The sequence below is a fragment of the Ambystoma mexicanum genome, chromosome 3p (assembly GCF_040938575.1).
Source record: "Ambystoma mexicanum isolate Mex_15411 chromosome 3p, UKY_AmexF1_1, whole genome shotgun sequence".
NCBI lineage: Eukaryota > Metazoa > Chordata > Amphibia > Caudata > Ambystomatidae > Ambystoma > Ambystoma mexicanum.
In genome coordinates, this window is record NC_090925.1 from 879,112,746 (window position 1) to 879,128,166 (window position 15,421).

Genomic DNA, 15,421 nt, shown 5'->3' on the forward strand with positions numbered 1-15,421 from the left:
CAGCGCTGGTCAGGGCTGGCCCCTGGCCTTGCGTGCCTGCCTCGCGAGTGGTTAACCAGCCCCCCGCCCCCCAAGCCCGGCGGTGGTGCCGGGGAGCCCCGGCGGCGTCCCCGTCCCTGGCCGGAGGGAGAAGCTCTAATGCGGAGTGGGTGAGGCTCTAAGGCGGCCCATGCCAGGGGCTCCAGGCTGCTGCAACAGCCACGGCCTTAGGCGCCGCGTCGATCCCGTCCCCCGGGCCCTGCGGCGGTTCCCGGGGAGCCCCGGCGGCGTCCCCGTCCCTCCCCGGAGGGAGAAGCTCTAATGCGGAGTGGGGGAGGCTCCAAGGCGGCCCGGGCCAGGGCTCCAGGCTGCTGCAACAACCCCGGCCTTGGGCGCCGCGTCGATCCCGTCCCCCGGGCCTGGCGGCGGTTCCCGGGGAGCCCCGGCGGCGTCCCCGTCCCTCCCCGGAGGGAGAAGCTCTAATGCGGAGTGGGGGAGGCTCTAAGGCGGCCCGGGCCGGGGCTCCAGGCTGCGGCAACCACCCCGGCCTTGGGCGCCTGTCGACCGACCCCCGGACCTGCCTGGCGGGCCCCTGGGGAGCCCCAGAGGGGTCCCCGTCCCTCCCCAGAGGGAGAAGCTCTAATGCGGAGTGGGGAGGCTCCAAGGCGGCCCGGGCCAGAGCTCCAGGCAGGCGCCCAAGGCCGGGCTGCTGCCACCCGGCCTTGGGCGCCCGTCCCCCCGGGCCCAGCGGCGGCGGCGGTTCCCGTGCCTCCCCGGCGGGAGAAGCTCCAATGCGGAGGGGGAGCTCTATGGCGGCCCGGGCCAGAGCTCCAGGGAGGTGGCCGGGGGCTGCTGCAACTCGGCCTTGTGTCCTACAAAGGTCCCCACGCCCGGCGAGGTCCCCGTCCCTCCCCGCAGGGAAAAGCTCTAATGTGGCAGGAGAAAAGCTCTGAGGCGGCCTGGCCGCAGCTCGAGGAGGCCCTGCTGGTGCTGGCCCATGCCTGCCCTTGGGCACCTGCCGGCCCTCGGTTCTTTGCCAGGCGGGTCCGGGGCCCACAGAGCACTTCCCATCCAGGCCCATTGGAATGCATGGCCCTACCAGATGGCCGCTCTCCGAGGCCGGCCATCTGGTGGTGGGCCATAGGAACGACTGCAAGGACCAGATGGCCGGGCCGCTCTGGAAGTCCGGATGGGCGTCAATCTGAAATCCGTCTCCAGTTAGGTCTATAAGGAGCCCGGGCGGTTTCGCCGAGAGGTCCCCCTCTGTCGCTCCGGGCGCGCGCTTTACAAGAAAGCTCAGTCACCTTCCTGCAGATTACTATAGAGAGGGGGCAGTGGGACCTGTCTGCGCGTCATACAAAATATTTTTCGCCGCTGGCTGCCCGGCCCGGGCTCCGGGGCGAAACCACTGCACCTCCCCGGGCCCGGCCGGCCGGGGGACCGTGCCCCGCGCAGCGCCCCAGCAGAGACTGGCCTGCTGGGGGCGCTCTTTCACGAGCACTCCATGCGATTGATTTGGCGCACTTGGTCCGTCTAGGGTTGACTGCTTGGCCAGCCTCGGCTGTTGTTTCAAGCAATTCGCTTCCACCCGCCATGGGAACGTGTCGAGGGTATGCCCCCGTCTTCGGGGAGGGCCCCCGCCCCCGCGTGGGCGGCTCTCCCCTCCGAGCAGAGCGAAGGCCGATCAGCCTGGCAGCTTCCCCAGTGGTCTGATCAGAGTGGACGGGGTCGGGTGGCGCTAGCTAGCCCCAGCGCGGGTGTGCCTACCGCAAGCCACAACGCGGTCCCTGTCTCACCCGCTAGTCCCCGGGTATCTCTCTCTCAGGTGGCAAGGGCATGGCCATCGCCTTTGGATCCAGACCCTGCAGGTGGACCAGAGCGGGATGATCACCTGGGTGAGGTGTCTTCGGGGAGTGAGGGTGAGGCAGCCGATGGTGGGATGCAGTATTCCCCCCCTTTTTTGTACATCTACCCCATCCTATTTTTTAGGATACTCAGAGATCCCAACTCCCCCACCTTTTTTTAGCCAAACACTGGGCCGAGGAAGAGGGTGACTGCCAGTAACCAGACTAACTCTCTCACATAGTACTGGACATATCCCATTAATCGGATAAGGCAAAGTCAGGCACTTTACACTAAGTGCATACACCCGAAAAATGCTTCCCCTTTGCATTTCTTGATAACTGATGCGTTCACTATACAAAGAGTTTACGAGCACCCATGGATGTTGTGATATGGTGGTTATAGAACTTGCTTTTACATCGTTTCTGGTACTCGCTTTTGGCCACCGTTTAAAAACACAAAGATATACAATTCAGGTTTTATTATCGGTATACTACAAACTAAGGGGCCATTCAGAGTTGGGCAGATACTGTTATGAAATCATGCTGGAGAAAGCTACGACCACTGCCAGTGACATTTGTAAAAATCCATCCAACACAGAGTTTACCACCAGTAGAGGTGGTATTTTTTGGAATACATGTTTTTTTTTATAAATACCAACCCTAGATAACATAAAAAGATTTTTTTTTTAAATGCAACCATTTCCACCTTCATTGTGAAGGTGGAAATGGAGTATGTACAATAGTGGCTCATACTACTACTGTATCTTTAATGCACAAAGGGTCCATTCTAACCCTTCTATGAATTACAGGGTAAAATGTGGGGGATTAAAGATGCCCACCTTTTCACCCACTTACCATCGCCCTTTGTAAAATCTGTTTTCACTTTATTAAAAAGAAGCACCTGAACTTCCAGTCTATAGAAAGGGTTAGAAAATGCGTAGCAATTTGGCTTTCTAACTCCACCTCTTAGTTGGAGGTAAAAAAAGGACTAAAATACTGTTGTCGGTATTCTCATGAAATACTGCTAGTATTACTGATTTTACCATTGGCACCAAACTCTGACTGTCCCCCTATGTTTTTTTAAATTATTTTGTATTGTCCAGAGCACTCTTCTCTGGCCAACAAAAGTCACACATGCAATCCAACATACACGACTTTGGCGGTAACCCTTAAATCCGGCGGTCGCGCTATTACCGCCGGATTTAAGGGACCGCCCAATCAGGACTTCGGCGGATTTCGCCCCAGCTCTTGGCTGGGGGGAAATCCGCCGAACATTTGCGCTATTACCGCGGCGGGAAATCCGCCGGCGGTAAGAGTGGAAATTTTCCCCATTGAGCCCAATGGGGAATGGGGCATTCCCGAATGGGCTCAATGGGGAATGAGGAATTACATTACCGCCAAACTCGTGATCCGGCGCTATTAGCGCCGGGGAGTTCGGCGCTTGGGAGGTGTCAGTGTTATCAAAGTTCACAAATGCTACCCCTTTCTTCAGTGCAGGGCCACCATGCTGTAACAATGGCTGGCTGACCTGACTGTTCGAAAAAGGATCTTTTGTGGCTGTTAGCTTGCTGCACTCAGTTCAGCAGGTGAGCGGCGTCCCAGGCAGCGGGGCATGCTTCCTATCATCTGGTCTAGCAGTTACTGCTTGCAGTAATCCTGGGAGGAAATACCAGAAAAGATTGAGAAAAAAAAAACTGTATGTTATATTTAATCGAATTTAGGCTGTATGCAAATCCTGTACAACCAAATATTCATTCAAATATGCCATACATGACTATTATAGAGACCAAGGGGAACAGGGGTTGCGGGGTTGTCCCCAGCTCCCCTTGCTTGCTATAATGGGAACGGGGGCTGCGTGGGTGTCCCCCACATAGGGGAATAAAATTAGTAGAAAAAAAGGGAAAGGACCCTGCGGCTCCGGTTCCCAAGCACATAAGTGAAGGGAATCAGTGTTGCCAGCACACATTGAGGTGTGCCGCCAAAAGGTAAGTAAGGCAGGGGGGTGTATTTGTAGGGTATACTTGGGGAGGAATTTAATTTGGGTTGTTTGACCGTAACAGTCAAGTTAGCTACAGTCTTTTCGCTGCTAAGTTTTCCGTTATGGGCAAACCTAAATCCATCCTGGGATGGCTAGAATTGTTGGTCGGTTGCAGTCTTGCAGGCGGTCTGCCCAGATCCCAGCTGTGTGATGGTGATCTGAAAGGCAGAAAAAAAATGTCCGGCAATGTATTCAGGAGGTACAGGGTGATTTACCGTGATCCTGTTAATACTCATGCAGTCACTGAGGTAGGGGAAAGGAACTGGGTCCTCCCAACTACCACCTTTCCCCTCTGGGGGAGGAATGACTCTGGCTTCCACCATGGTAGGCCTCTCCGGGTTGAGTGGTCACCATCCCCTTTTGGCAAGGTCCGATTCCTGACCTTGTCATAGTCATCAGATTGAGTGACTTTTGCGGAGATCTGTGCCTAACTTCATGCAACTGCGCTACATTGTGGCACTGGCTCAACCCTTTATTTTTTCTGATGAAGTGTATTCTTGCTTTATGAACATGCTTAAATATTTTGGCAAGTTACTTTATCATGCAACTTGCTGCTTTGAACGCCATAGGTATTGAACAGTTTACTAGTTTTGCCCTTGAAAAATAACTTTGCAGACAGTGCTTTGTTGGTTTTAATATTGCAGATTGAATAGGAGAAGATGAATTCTCCCCTGCGTGTCTAAATCCGAAATTGTGGCCAGGAAGCTAGGGCTTCGATCCCTGCCTTCCACATTTCACACATTTTGTGATCCTGAGAACCATCTGACAAACTGGCCTGCCACCTCCTTCAAAAGGCAATATCGACTCTGCATCTGCTCTAAGAAAAGAGTCTTTATTCAAGCCGCATCCCTGCGGCATCAAGCAACACAGACCAACTTTTCTGCAAGGAACTGGCCAATCCTGCAGCAGCCTCTTAGTCTGTCACACCAACCCAGGACCTCTGCTCAGCCCTGGCTTCACACTTCATCACAAAAACCCAAGACATCCTTTTTCCCTCTCTTCCACACCTCAGCATACACCAACCCTGCAGCCTCCCTTAGCCACCCCATCCACTTCCCCTCTCTTCTTTCTCACCCATCACACCCAATGATGTTGCCAGACAAGTCCGGTCTATGAAGGCTTCATCCAAACAGGTGGACTCCTGCCCTTCCAAAACCATTAGGGACAACATTGACTCCCTCGCCCCAGCCTTGGCTGATCTCTGCAATCTCTCATTTTCCACTGGAGTTTTCCCAACTGCTCTTAAGCACTCCCTTGTGCACCCTCTGCTCAAGAAACCCTCTGCTGACCCCTCTATACCGGCAAACTACTGCCCTATCTCTATCACTCCTTTCCTGTGCAAACTCCTGGAGAAGTTGGCTATCTCTCAGCTGACCCTCCACACTGAACCTATTGGTTGCTTCAGTGACCATCGGTCTGGCTTTAGAGCATCCAGAGGCACAGAAACTGCTCTTCTGAACACCTATGAAGATCTGCTCTCAATCCTTGACACTAACACTCCCTCTGTCCTCATTCTCCTCGACCTCTGCTCTGCCTTTGACACGGTTAACGACAACATCCTGATTGCACGTCTACGTGACACCCTGGTAATCACAGGTCATGATCTGGCATGGTTAAGCTCCTTTCTATCCGACTGCCCATCCCAGGTGGAACTTTGAGCCTTTCTTTCGACTATCGCTCTCTCAATCTGTGGCGTTCGCCAGGGATCTAACCTATCCCCTGGTTCTTCAACGTCTATATGGCTGCCTTGGCACGTGTGATTGCCACTTTCACCTCTAACTTTCACTGTTATGCGAATGACACGCAACTATGTTTCAGGCTACCCTCAGCCTCCGCCTCCTCCTCCTTGCTCATATCTGACTGTCTGTCCACTATTTAGTCATGGTGTGCTGCAAACAACCTCTGCCTCAACGCCAGCAAGACTGAGATTGTTCGCATTGAGACCTCTGCTCCCGCTTTCCCACTTTCACTCTGGCTGACCTCCCTTAGGCCTGTGCCCGCACCAACCTGCAAGGCTAAAAACCTTGGGGTCATCTTCGACTCCACTCTCTCCTTCTCCTCTCACATTTCGGACATCTCTAAAAAGTCTAACTATCAGCTACACCTCCTCAGAGGTACTCTACCTTTTCTCACTTTCCCCCAGTGGCTCAATGTCTTCAGGGCCCTAGTTCTCTCTAAGCTGGAAAATTGCAACAGGCTTTTCCTCAACCTCCCTGCGCCCTCTGCAACTCCTCCAGAACAAAACCGCAAGACTTATCCTTTGCCTCAAGCCCAGGGACCACATCTCTGCGATGCTAAAATCCCTTCACTGGCTCCCTTGGCTGCAAGGAATAAGTTCAAGACCCTCTGCATTGTCCACAAGGCTGCCTGGGGCCTACCTACCTGCAACGTTGCCTACCCAAATACTGTCTCTCACGAGCCCTTAACTCATCTACCTCCAACCTTCTGCGAGTGAGCCGGTTCTCCAAGCAGAGATTTGGAGGGAGATCCTTATCCTCAGCAGGTGCCTCCCTCTGGAATAGCCTCCCTGTTGCGCTCTGTCTTGAGCCTGATCTCCTCAAGACCTTCCTCTTCTCCTCTACATTCCCTCTCCCTCTACCCTGCTAACCTAGCTCTCGGCTCTTTCCCTCCTCTTCCTTACAGCTTGCTGACGGCTGCCTGGTGTACATTAGAGTCTCACAGGTCCCGGGCACCCACGCCAGTTCTCTCTCACACTTGTCTCAAGGTCCTGCACCCCACCCACCCTCACTACACTTGAGAAATAACCCATGAGAGTGGCTCTCACTGCACTTACCTCAGTCTCCACCGAATGGGTGCACTTGGACCTCCCCCTCTCTGTGACCGTCGGCGCAGTTGCACGATCTGAATGCATCATGCTTGAAGATCGTCTGTCTGTTCTCCCTTGTCCTCATCCCTTAATTGCCTATTGCTGTGTCTCAACTGTTAAATGTATTATATGCACTTCCTCTGCCTGTACAGATATTTATCGTCTCAGAATTTCAAGGGCTCTGAGCGACTGTTATTTTCCCCCTAGTTTCCCATCCTCTTTGAGCGCTTTGAAACACTTGCCTGTGTATAGGCGCTTTACAAATACCAATACCAATAATTTGACTTGTTTTCCTTAACTGTCTGCAGGGCAAGTCTCATGAATATGAGTTTATAATCTAGAGTGTTACCCCATGAACAAATATTAACCTTTTATATAATGCAGACTAGTGGGAAGATAGTATGCCAAGTGAGGTTCTTATGTAGTGGGGGAGAAGAGGGTAGACAGGATGCCAGTGCTGGCTTTTGTGTAGTGTGGAGGGGAGGCAGGGAGCCAGGTTTGGGTATTTTGCAGTGCTAGCAAGTGTTTGGCTCTTTGAGTAAAGCCAGACCACCTGACTCTGCTCTACCAATTAATTATTTTGATACTCCACCTCTTCACGTTGGCCTAAAAATACACATTAAATGGGATGGAAGAGATGGGAACAGATGTAGCCTGTTGTCAAATCAAATTGTAAAATGGGACATGAGGAATCCTAGACAGATATCCCAGCTCCCTCCTTTTACCAAATTAGATTATCCTGGTGAAATCTTTTTACTACATTTGATATGTGGGGCAGGTCCCTGGAGCCCGGGTTTCCAAGAAACCACAAACCTAACTGAGAGACTCCCAGACACCCCTTTGACTAACTGAAAGATAGGTTACATAAAAGAAAAATAATGGCAATAATGTACACTATATATACTAGAGTATGTGATGTGTAGGTGGGGTAGCGGTTGGTATTGGGTTTAGTTGTTCTGGTAGTTGGGCTGCCCTTATCGTGGACTTGGGCCCCTGTACTAGGGGCCAGAAAGTTATACTTGGGTAAATGCTGCCACTGTATGCCAACCAAGTTCAACCTCCAATAGCCTAGTAATGCCATCAAGAGCAATAAGTCCCTGCCATGTGCTCCTCCGCCTCATGTCTAATTAATGCCATGATATGCAAAGTGAAGACTCAAATGCCCCAACAAAGCCTTTTACAGCAAGTTAAGGTTTCATATACATAGTGAAAGGCACCAAAGGGAGTTCCCACCATTGCATGCCTAATTGCTGCTATCAAATACCAAAAGCTACTTCAAATGTCCCAACAATGCCATCCATTGATTCTAAGACTTCATATGTATGGAAAAGGTCGTACATGTCTAATGGCTGTCATCCTATTCCAGGCACATTCTCAAAAAACTTAACAGCATTCAAGGCCAGCTAACATCTCATAGATGGTGTAAGGCACGCTACTCACGGTTCAATTTCCCGTGTATAATTACTTCTATAATATGCCATGGGCAACCTGCATCATTGCAGAAACTCACACCCCTCGCATTCTTCAAGGTTTGAATGGTACATTGTGTTAAGTGGGGCAGGGGGGCAGTGGAGGGAAAGAAAAAAAACACTCAGCTCACCCTGCTACAGTGCTCTTAGCAAGGCAGGAGGGGATGGCACAGGGTCAGTCATGGTAGGTGCAGTCAAGTTCAAACTATGTGCCAGTCCCTTTGCAACATCAGTGGTGGCACAATCACCCAAATATCAGGCATGTACCCCTAGAATGCTGACAGGGATGAGGCACAGCCCGTCATGTGTTAGGCCGTTGACTCATAGTGCGGTAAGAGTGTGTCAAATACCACATTGGGAGTGTTTGCAATCAGGAGGACAAGGCAGGGTCTGAGTTATGACAGAGGCCCTCATAGGCCTCTGGGAAGCTTCTGAGCTTGGGAATGTGCTAGGGTTGATAGGACTGAGCTGCAGTGAGTCTGGCAAAACACAGAGGCTGGTGGGGCTGGTGTAGTGTCAGTCAGAAACCTGTGAACGACTTGGAAACATTGATGGAAAGTGTTAGGTATTAATGTTGCGTTCCCTGTATCTCTATGGATGGAAAAGGTGAGACTGTTAGTTGGGATATTGACTCATGAATCCGCAATATATGTTCAAGCCACATGTCACCTTATTAAAAAAGATTTTGATAATGTGCTTTGCTCATTAAGATAAATGTAATGTTCTTTTAACGACTACAACACTGGAACTGATATTTAGAAATAAACATTGTAAATTATTTTTTAAAAGTCAGTTCACAAGGTTGGTAAAAACTAATTAATTTTTTCTATTAACAGCTCCTTTTGGAAAATAAACACAGCTTTCCCTCAAGGTGTGGGTTTGCTTTTTTTGCTGTGGGCCTGCAGTGGACAGCAACACCAAGAGTGGCTCTCACAAATGCGCACATGACTGCGTGACTCTCCTCTACACGGAAAGAAAGCGAGAGAGAACTAAATAGAGACAAGAATAAGACAGAGAGACCTACATCAGCATAAGATAGGACGGGTGCAGCTAGTGTAGATACTCATTATAGAAGCATCTCATGCAAGAAATGCATGTTTGCAGCTGCATTTTCCCCATCCTGAATGGAAGTCTACAAGTATCAGAATGCAAAGTCATGTGAGCCTGAAAGATTTCCTCAGGATGTTTCAAATATGCTTCGAAGACTTGGACAAGCAGGAAAATAACCTGAGATAATGTGAACTTCTCATAGTTCTTGTTTAACCAATGATAGTCTATGGTTTTCCTTATCTTTTTTTCTGATCAGCCATGTACAGAAATCATGTTTATAGACAAAATATCACTTTTGCATGTGCAAGCAGAAAGCACAAAAAGTTTGAAAATGGCAGCCATGTAAGGGTCAGGATTTGGGACTTTAGCATTACCACATTGTAGAATTCTGACACATGTACAAGATATATAAATGTGAACTAAACTAAAGCTACGTGCCACTCAGTGCTGATAAGCATGAAATACATCATGCAAACAAAAGCAGCTCAGGCTCTGTTTCAGTAATGAGGCTAAATGCACCAGGAGTGGACTAGCATCTCCAAAATGGAATGGGGCAGGTTAGCATGTGAGCTTATACTCTCTGGAAGCACACCAGGCTGGCAGGCCAGCAAACCTGAAATGCTGGAGAAAGTCCTCCATGACATTCCAAAGTAAGGCCAGCCTTAATCAATTGCAGCTTGCACCCGAGAACTGACCCACTCCAACCCGTGACTTTTTCTTCTGTTGGCCCCGCTCCTCCCCCTCAGTTTGCAGTGCCATTCTCCACTGTCTTGACCACCTCACCCTGCTTGATTATAGCAAAGTAGCATTGCAGCAAGTGCAAATTATAAAACAAGTACCGACCTGCGTAAAAGTGAAAGTTGCCAGAGATTATGTGATCGCGGTCTCTGCGGTCATGTGGCAATGTGGCATGTCACTGTATCAGTGTCTCACTGTGACAAGCTGACTGGGGAGCTAATCATGTAAAACCTGGCAGGATAGGGTCAACTGCCACAACAATCTAGATGATCCACAAACACAAGCGCCTGAAGCTAAGGCCATTAATCTAATATTAAATCGTTTTAAACAAGAGTGTGGGAGCCCCACTTCTGAGAATGAACATTGATCAAATACCTTGTTCTATGGAATTTCTTCCACGCAGGAGGGTTTACAACCACATTTCAGCTCACTGCACTCTTCACAGAGGAGAAATATCCATTTGCATATCAGTCTGGTCCCACCCAGAAGGGCATTCCAGCACCGAAAAAGTTAGCCAATTCTCCTCTGAACAAGAGTACCATTAGCAACCCCAGACATGTTTTGGCCTTGTTGGGTTTCCTCAGTGAGGTGAAGCTGAGCAAAGAGGGGTCCACGTCTGGATTACCCTTGGTACCTTAGGGTGAAACCCCAGGTTTTACAAATTAAACAAGACTGAGAACGAACATGGTTGAAATACCCTGTTCCATGGAATTTCTCCCACTCAGAAGGGTCTACAGCCACGTTTCAGCTCAATGCACCCTTCACAGAGGAGAAATACCCACTTGACCTAAGAGAAATTGACTCGATCCACGGAAACAGATGAAAAAAATGTAAATACGCTTTCTGTAAAATGGTGCATGTCACCACAAACCCACTGTTTGGCACACTTGCTGCCACCCAGAGGGCTGCCATGAACAGTGAAACTTTTATTTGACATTTACTGTAAACAAAGAAAATATTTTTTTTAAAGCTTCCAACATCCCCTACAATGGTCCTTGCCCTTCATAAAATCTACTCAACCTTCTAAGTGGGTGAAAATACTTTGCCACCACTAGAGGAGTGTCTCTAAAATGTTAGCTGCATGAATGGACACAGAAAATAAATAGATATGATCTAAAAACAGTGTGGCCAGCTCTCTCCCGCAGGAGCACCTATATAATGCTATCATAACTATGGAATAAAGCGAGCTCTGGAGGCTACCTACAGTGTGCGGTATTGCAGCAGGTCTGTAGGCGTATAGACTATTTGGAACTATAAATCACTACTTTGAGTAAACGTCTAGTTAGCTTTGTGTATTCATTGTGCAAGAGGAAAAGCAAGTAGGAGTCTAAGCAGAGAGGATAGTGTAGGAGAACTGGGCAAACTTGCTGCAATAGAGTCGTTTGCAGCCATTTCACTTTCAGGGTAGCTTATATAAAGCACCACAGTGATGAGATAGAATGTCAAAGGAGTATGGGATCCGCTCAGGGTTTGAGTGCCAGTTGCACAAGTGTATGCAACCATTCAACTCATAAGGGTGCCCTTGGATCTTCTGGGCAGGGCTCTTGTAACAAAACAAAACAGTTCACCAACAGTTCTCTTGGGGTTCCCCTCCCCAAGCTTCTTACAGTTTATAGTTTGTATGGCCCTCTCAGGGTTCCCTTCCCCAAGCTTAGGCCCTTCTGTATCAAAAAGGCTCACAATTACTTAATTCACCATTCCTCTGGGCCTCTCAGGGTTCCCTTCCCCAAGCTGAGGCCCCTTCTGGTTCCAAATGAAAATTCACAGTTCCTTGAAGGCCTCTCAGGGTTCCCTTCCCCAAGCCTTGGCCTTTCTACTTATAACAATATCTTCCACAATTTTCTATCGGCGACTCGAGGATCCCTTCCCCAAGCCTAGGCCCCTCTTGTCTCAAATAAAGGTTCACTTGAAAGTTTACAAACACAAAACACCAAAGTTTCACCTTGTCAGGATGCGCCTTTTATAGAACAGTCCCTTCTTGTGAGATTTTGCAAAAGCCTTTCATTCACTTCGGAGGATTGCACTCCCACTTCACTCTCAAAGTAGGACCCTTTTTTCCACCTTCTATCAAGTGGCGCTGTACACCCCCTTTGGTCAACACAGGGCAGTATCAGAGACTTTCGAGAACGTAGGGATTTTGCTCCTCCCATGCATGACCACTCTTATTTCTAGCCCCTTTCCTTACACTGTACTTTTCTTCTGGCATCATTTCCTTCCTTTGTCTCTTTCATTCTGTCCTTATTTTTCCCACCCTTCGTCTGTCCGTGCCTCTTGCACACTTTCCACTTTGCCGTGCCTCTTGCACCCTTCTTTTACTTTGCTGTGTCTCTTGCACACTTATTTTACTTTGCTGTGCACACCTGCACACTTCTTTTTACTTTGCACCTTTTCCTTTTCTCTTTCGGGCCGCTTGCACCCTCAATTTGCTTTCCGGTCTTCAAAATTATCAATTTCTGCCTTTTTTCTGCTCACTCGTCACTCGCACACCTTTTTTCATCTGCTTTCTTTTGCCTTTTGCTGCTCTGTCACTCTTCCTGCTCCAGCAGCCCACACGCTACTGAGTTTCTCTCTCTCTCCCACTCTCTCACGAAACACACCTCATAGCGTGGTTCTGGTGGGCAGTGTCATCAGGATATTTTGGTCGAGGTACCACCTGCCCCTCGGACACTCCTGGGACCGGCACACAACTCAGGGGAAGGAGCGCTGGCCTGGACACGGCGAGCAGGTTGCAACTCTCCCCAATCCGGCTCCTTGGAGACACGGCTCCCTCGCTACGCTGCAACCCCTTCTACACACCCGGTCAGCGTCCAGGTGTTCCGTTCTACTCTGGATCCTCCGGGCTCCTACAGCTGCAGCCTCCTGTCATCTGGCTTCCACGGTCCATCCAGCAACCCCAGCTCCCTCGGATTTTCCTGGAAGAACTGGCTTGGGAGTCAGAAGGGATCCCCACTGGACTCAGCCACACAACCTCCCTTCCAGGGCTCATGTCCAGGGTAGACATGGGGGGACGGAGTCTACCCACTTTTTTCAGAGGGTGGACTCAGTCCCACCAAGCTACAATGAGACACATTGAATGTCTCATTTGAATTTATGAACTAAAGCCGACCTCGGGTATGGAAACACAGTTGTCAGGTTTGCAAACCGGACTAATCACCACTGCACTATATAACCTGATGGAAAATAAACAACTAAAGGTGAAATGTCCCATTTTGGAACTGCAAGTTACAGGGAAAACATTTGTATTGGTTCTAGAAGTTTAAAACATGCACGCCTTTTGACGTTTTCAAAAACACTATTAGAAGAAAATATCCTCTCCTGGTTTTGTGTGTGTGTGTTGATTTTATGAAAGGCAGATGTCATTTGTCCAGTGCAATGTGGGTGGTTATGCAAAGCCAATTTAATGAAATGTGCATATTTCACCTTGATATGCTAATTTCTGGGGATGTCACATCCCATTGTGTTGGTTGATGAGTCCCCCCACTTTAATTTTTAGGACTTGACCTCTTCTCCCTTCTGATCTCCCAACTGCTGCTTCTTGCACTGCCGAATGCCCCACCTTTTATACACATGAGGCCTGTTAAGGGGTTTCAGGTGCAAGTCCTTGGCCTCCCTTGCCTTACTCTCAGTGGGCCAATTAATAGGACATGCCTGACCCTTAGTACCCATTTTCTTCTGGTCAATGCTGGAGTGGTATTTCACAGAGTGCAAGTGTGTATAACTGCTTTATGACTCTGACTGACCTCAATAAAGGGACAGCCTAGTGGTGTAGTGTAGTAGACCTCTCCATTCATCTTCCTCTGCACAGTACTTTTTCCATAGGTAATCTTTCTAACTCTAGGTTGCCTCTTCTTCGTCACAGTATATGTTGGACATTGAGAGGGGGAAATGGGATAAGAATGGTAGTGACCCATAAAGGCTGGGGGGAGTAGGGTGATGGATAATTTGGAAAGGGCATACTGTGTCTTACCCTCACACATCCCCCTTTCACTCCCCAAAGACCGCATACTCAGGTGATCATCCCTCGCATGTCGTCCCCCAGGGTCGGGATCTAAGCGTGATGGCCTTTCCCTGGCCACCTGAGCAAAGGATCCAGAGGGAGAAAATGTGAGGGCGCCTTCAGGTTTCTCACAGTGGAGAGAAGCCTTAGGGCAACAGAGGTGTAGGGCGAGCTGTGCTTTCATTGAAGATGGAAACTTAAATGGCTAGCATTGCTACACAAATGTAAATTTAATTATCAAACCTACAGAATTGCATAGCAAATTGCTATGCAACACTGCTTATTTTATGCCTTGGATTGACAGCCTACTAGGGTTCAGTGCTGTTAGGAAAACTTCACTTAAAATACAGACACCACTCCCCCAAATGTGCCCGAACACTCCGAACAATCTCTTAAATATTTAACTTATTTTTAAACAGTCTCTCCCTCACCTTTATCATTTTTGTTTATTTAAACTATGGTCAATGTTTATGTTAATGATCTGTTGAAAAGGTGCACTTTCACTAGCCCCGGTTTATGCAACGTGTGAGTACACAATGACGCAAGACTGTGGCACAAAGTGCAGCAGAATTCCTTAATAACATATACCATGTTGCAGCGCTCATTCACGCGTGTTTTCCACAATTAACATAGGACTCTCCTTATCTTCAGTAGGAAAACATCATGCGAGAGATGGCGTTAGAAAGAAGGGAAAAAAAGAACAAAAAGCCATACCCAGCCCCGTATTTGTAACTTTTTAAATGGCCATATATCTGCTCACAAACATGCTCACCTTTCATTAAACGGGTGCCGTTCTGTTATCTTAGCTCAGAGAGGTAAACCGTGCCCTTTCGCAGCGGGACCCAAGTACGAAACCAACCAATCATTTTTTTTTGTTTCACCGCCCTTCTTTTTTCCTGGCTACATCTCCCGCTCCGTTCCCCCGCCTGCCGCTCACACTTACCTTCACACTATCCCGACCTCCGGCTGTAAGCAGGACTGCGCCGTTGGCCCACTTGCTTCACTCACTACAGAACTGTACTCTGCCCCATTCCCCCGCCCCGATTCATCAGCAGCAAATAGGAGAGCTCTCTGGGCGGGACAAGTAGTGGGAAATCCTGCGACAGGAAACTGGGCCCAGAGCCAGAGGAATTTTTGTTTGATGCTATGTCATTCTAAAGTCTCGTTCCTGTTGTAGAAGCAGTTTGAGAGGTCGCAAGGGAGTGGCCATGGGGTAGAAGCTTCTAACGCCTCGGGTACCACCCGTATCCTAAGCAAAAACAGGAACATCAGATGCGCATTTCAAAGAATCTTTGTTTAAGCGTGTGAATGTTGTAGACCTCAACAAAGGTAGCAGGCGCCCCTCTCTCAGAAGAACAAGGCATACCTGTTCAGTGGTTGTTAACAACGTTGAAAGTTCGCAGCCATCTGCTTTTTGCTCACTGTACCTTTCACAGATTGGATTTTTTTTTTTTGCATATCAGTCTTTGTCCCGCCCAC

General features: G+C 49.0%; 1 protein-coding gene across 2 annotated transcripts in view; it reads right to left on the bottom strand.

The window, feature by feature from the left end:
* The window catches only part of LOC138581055 (sulfotransferase 1C2-like), a 347,674-nt gene extending 332,696 nt beyond the window's left edge, over window positions 1-14,978 (bottom strand). The window contains exon 1 of one of the 2 annotated variants that reach the window (XM_069652096.1): window positions 14,886-14,978. The gene's annotated coding sequence lies outside the window, so the exon portion shown is untranslated. Of the gene's footprint in view, window positions 1-14,714; window positions 14,837-14,885 lie in introns of those variants that run through there. The other variant, XM_069652097.1, reaches the window with a different exon arrangement.
* Between the last annotated feature and the right edge of the window lie 443 nt (window positions 14,979-15,421).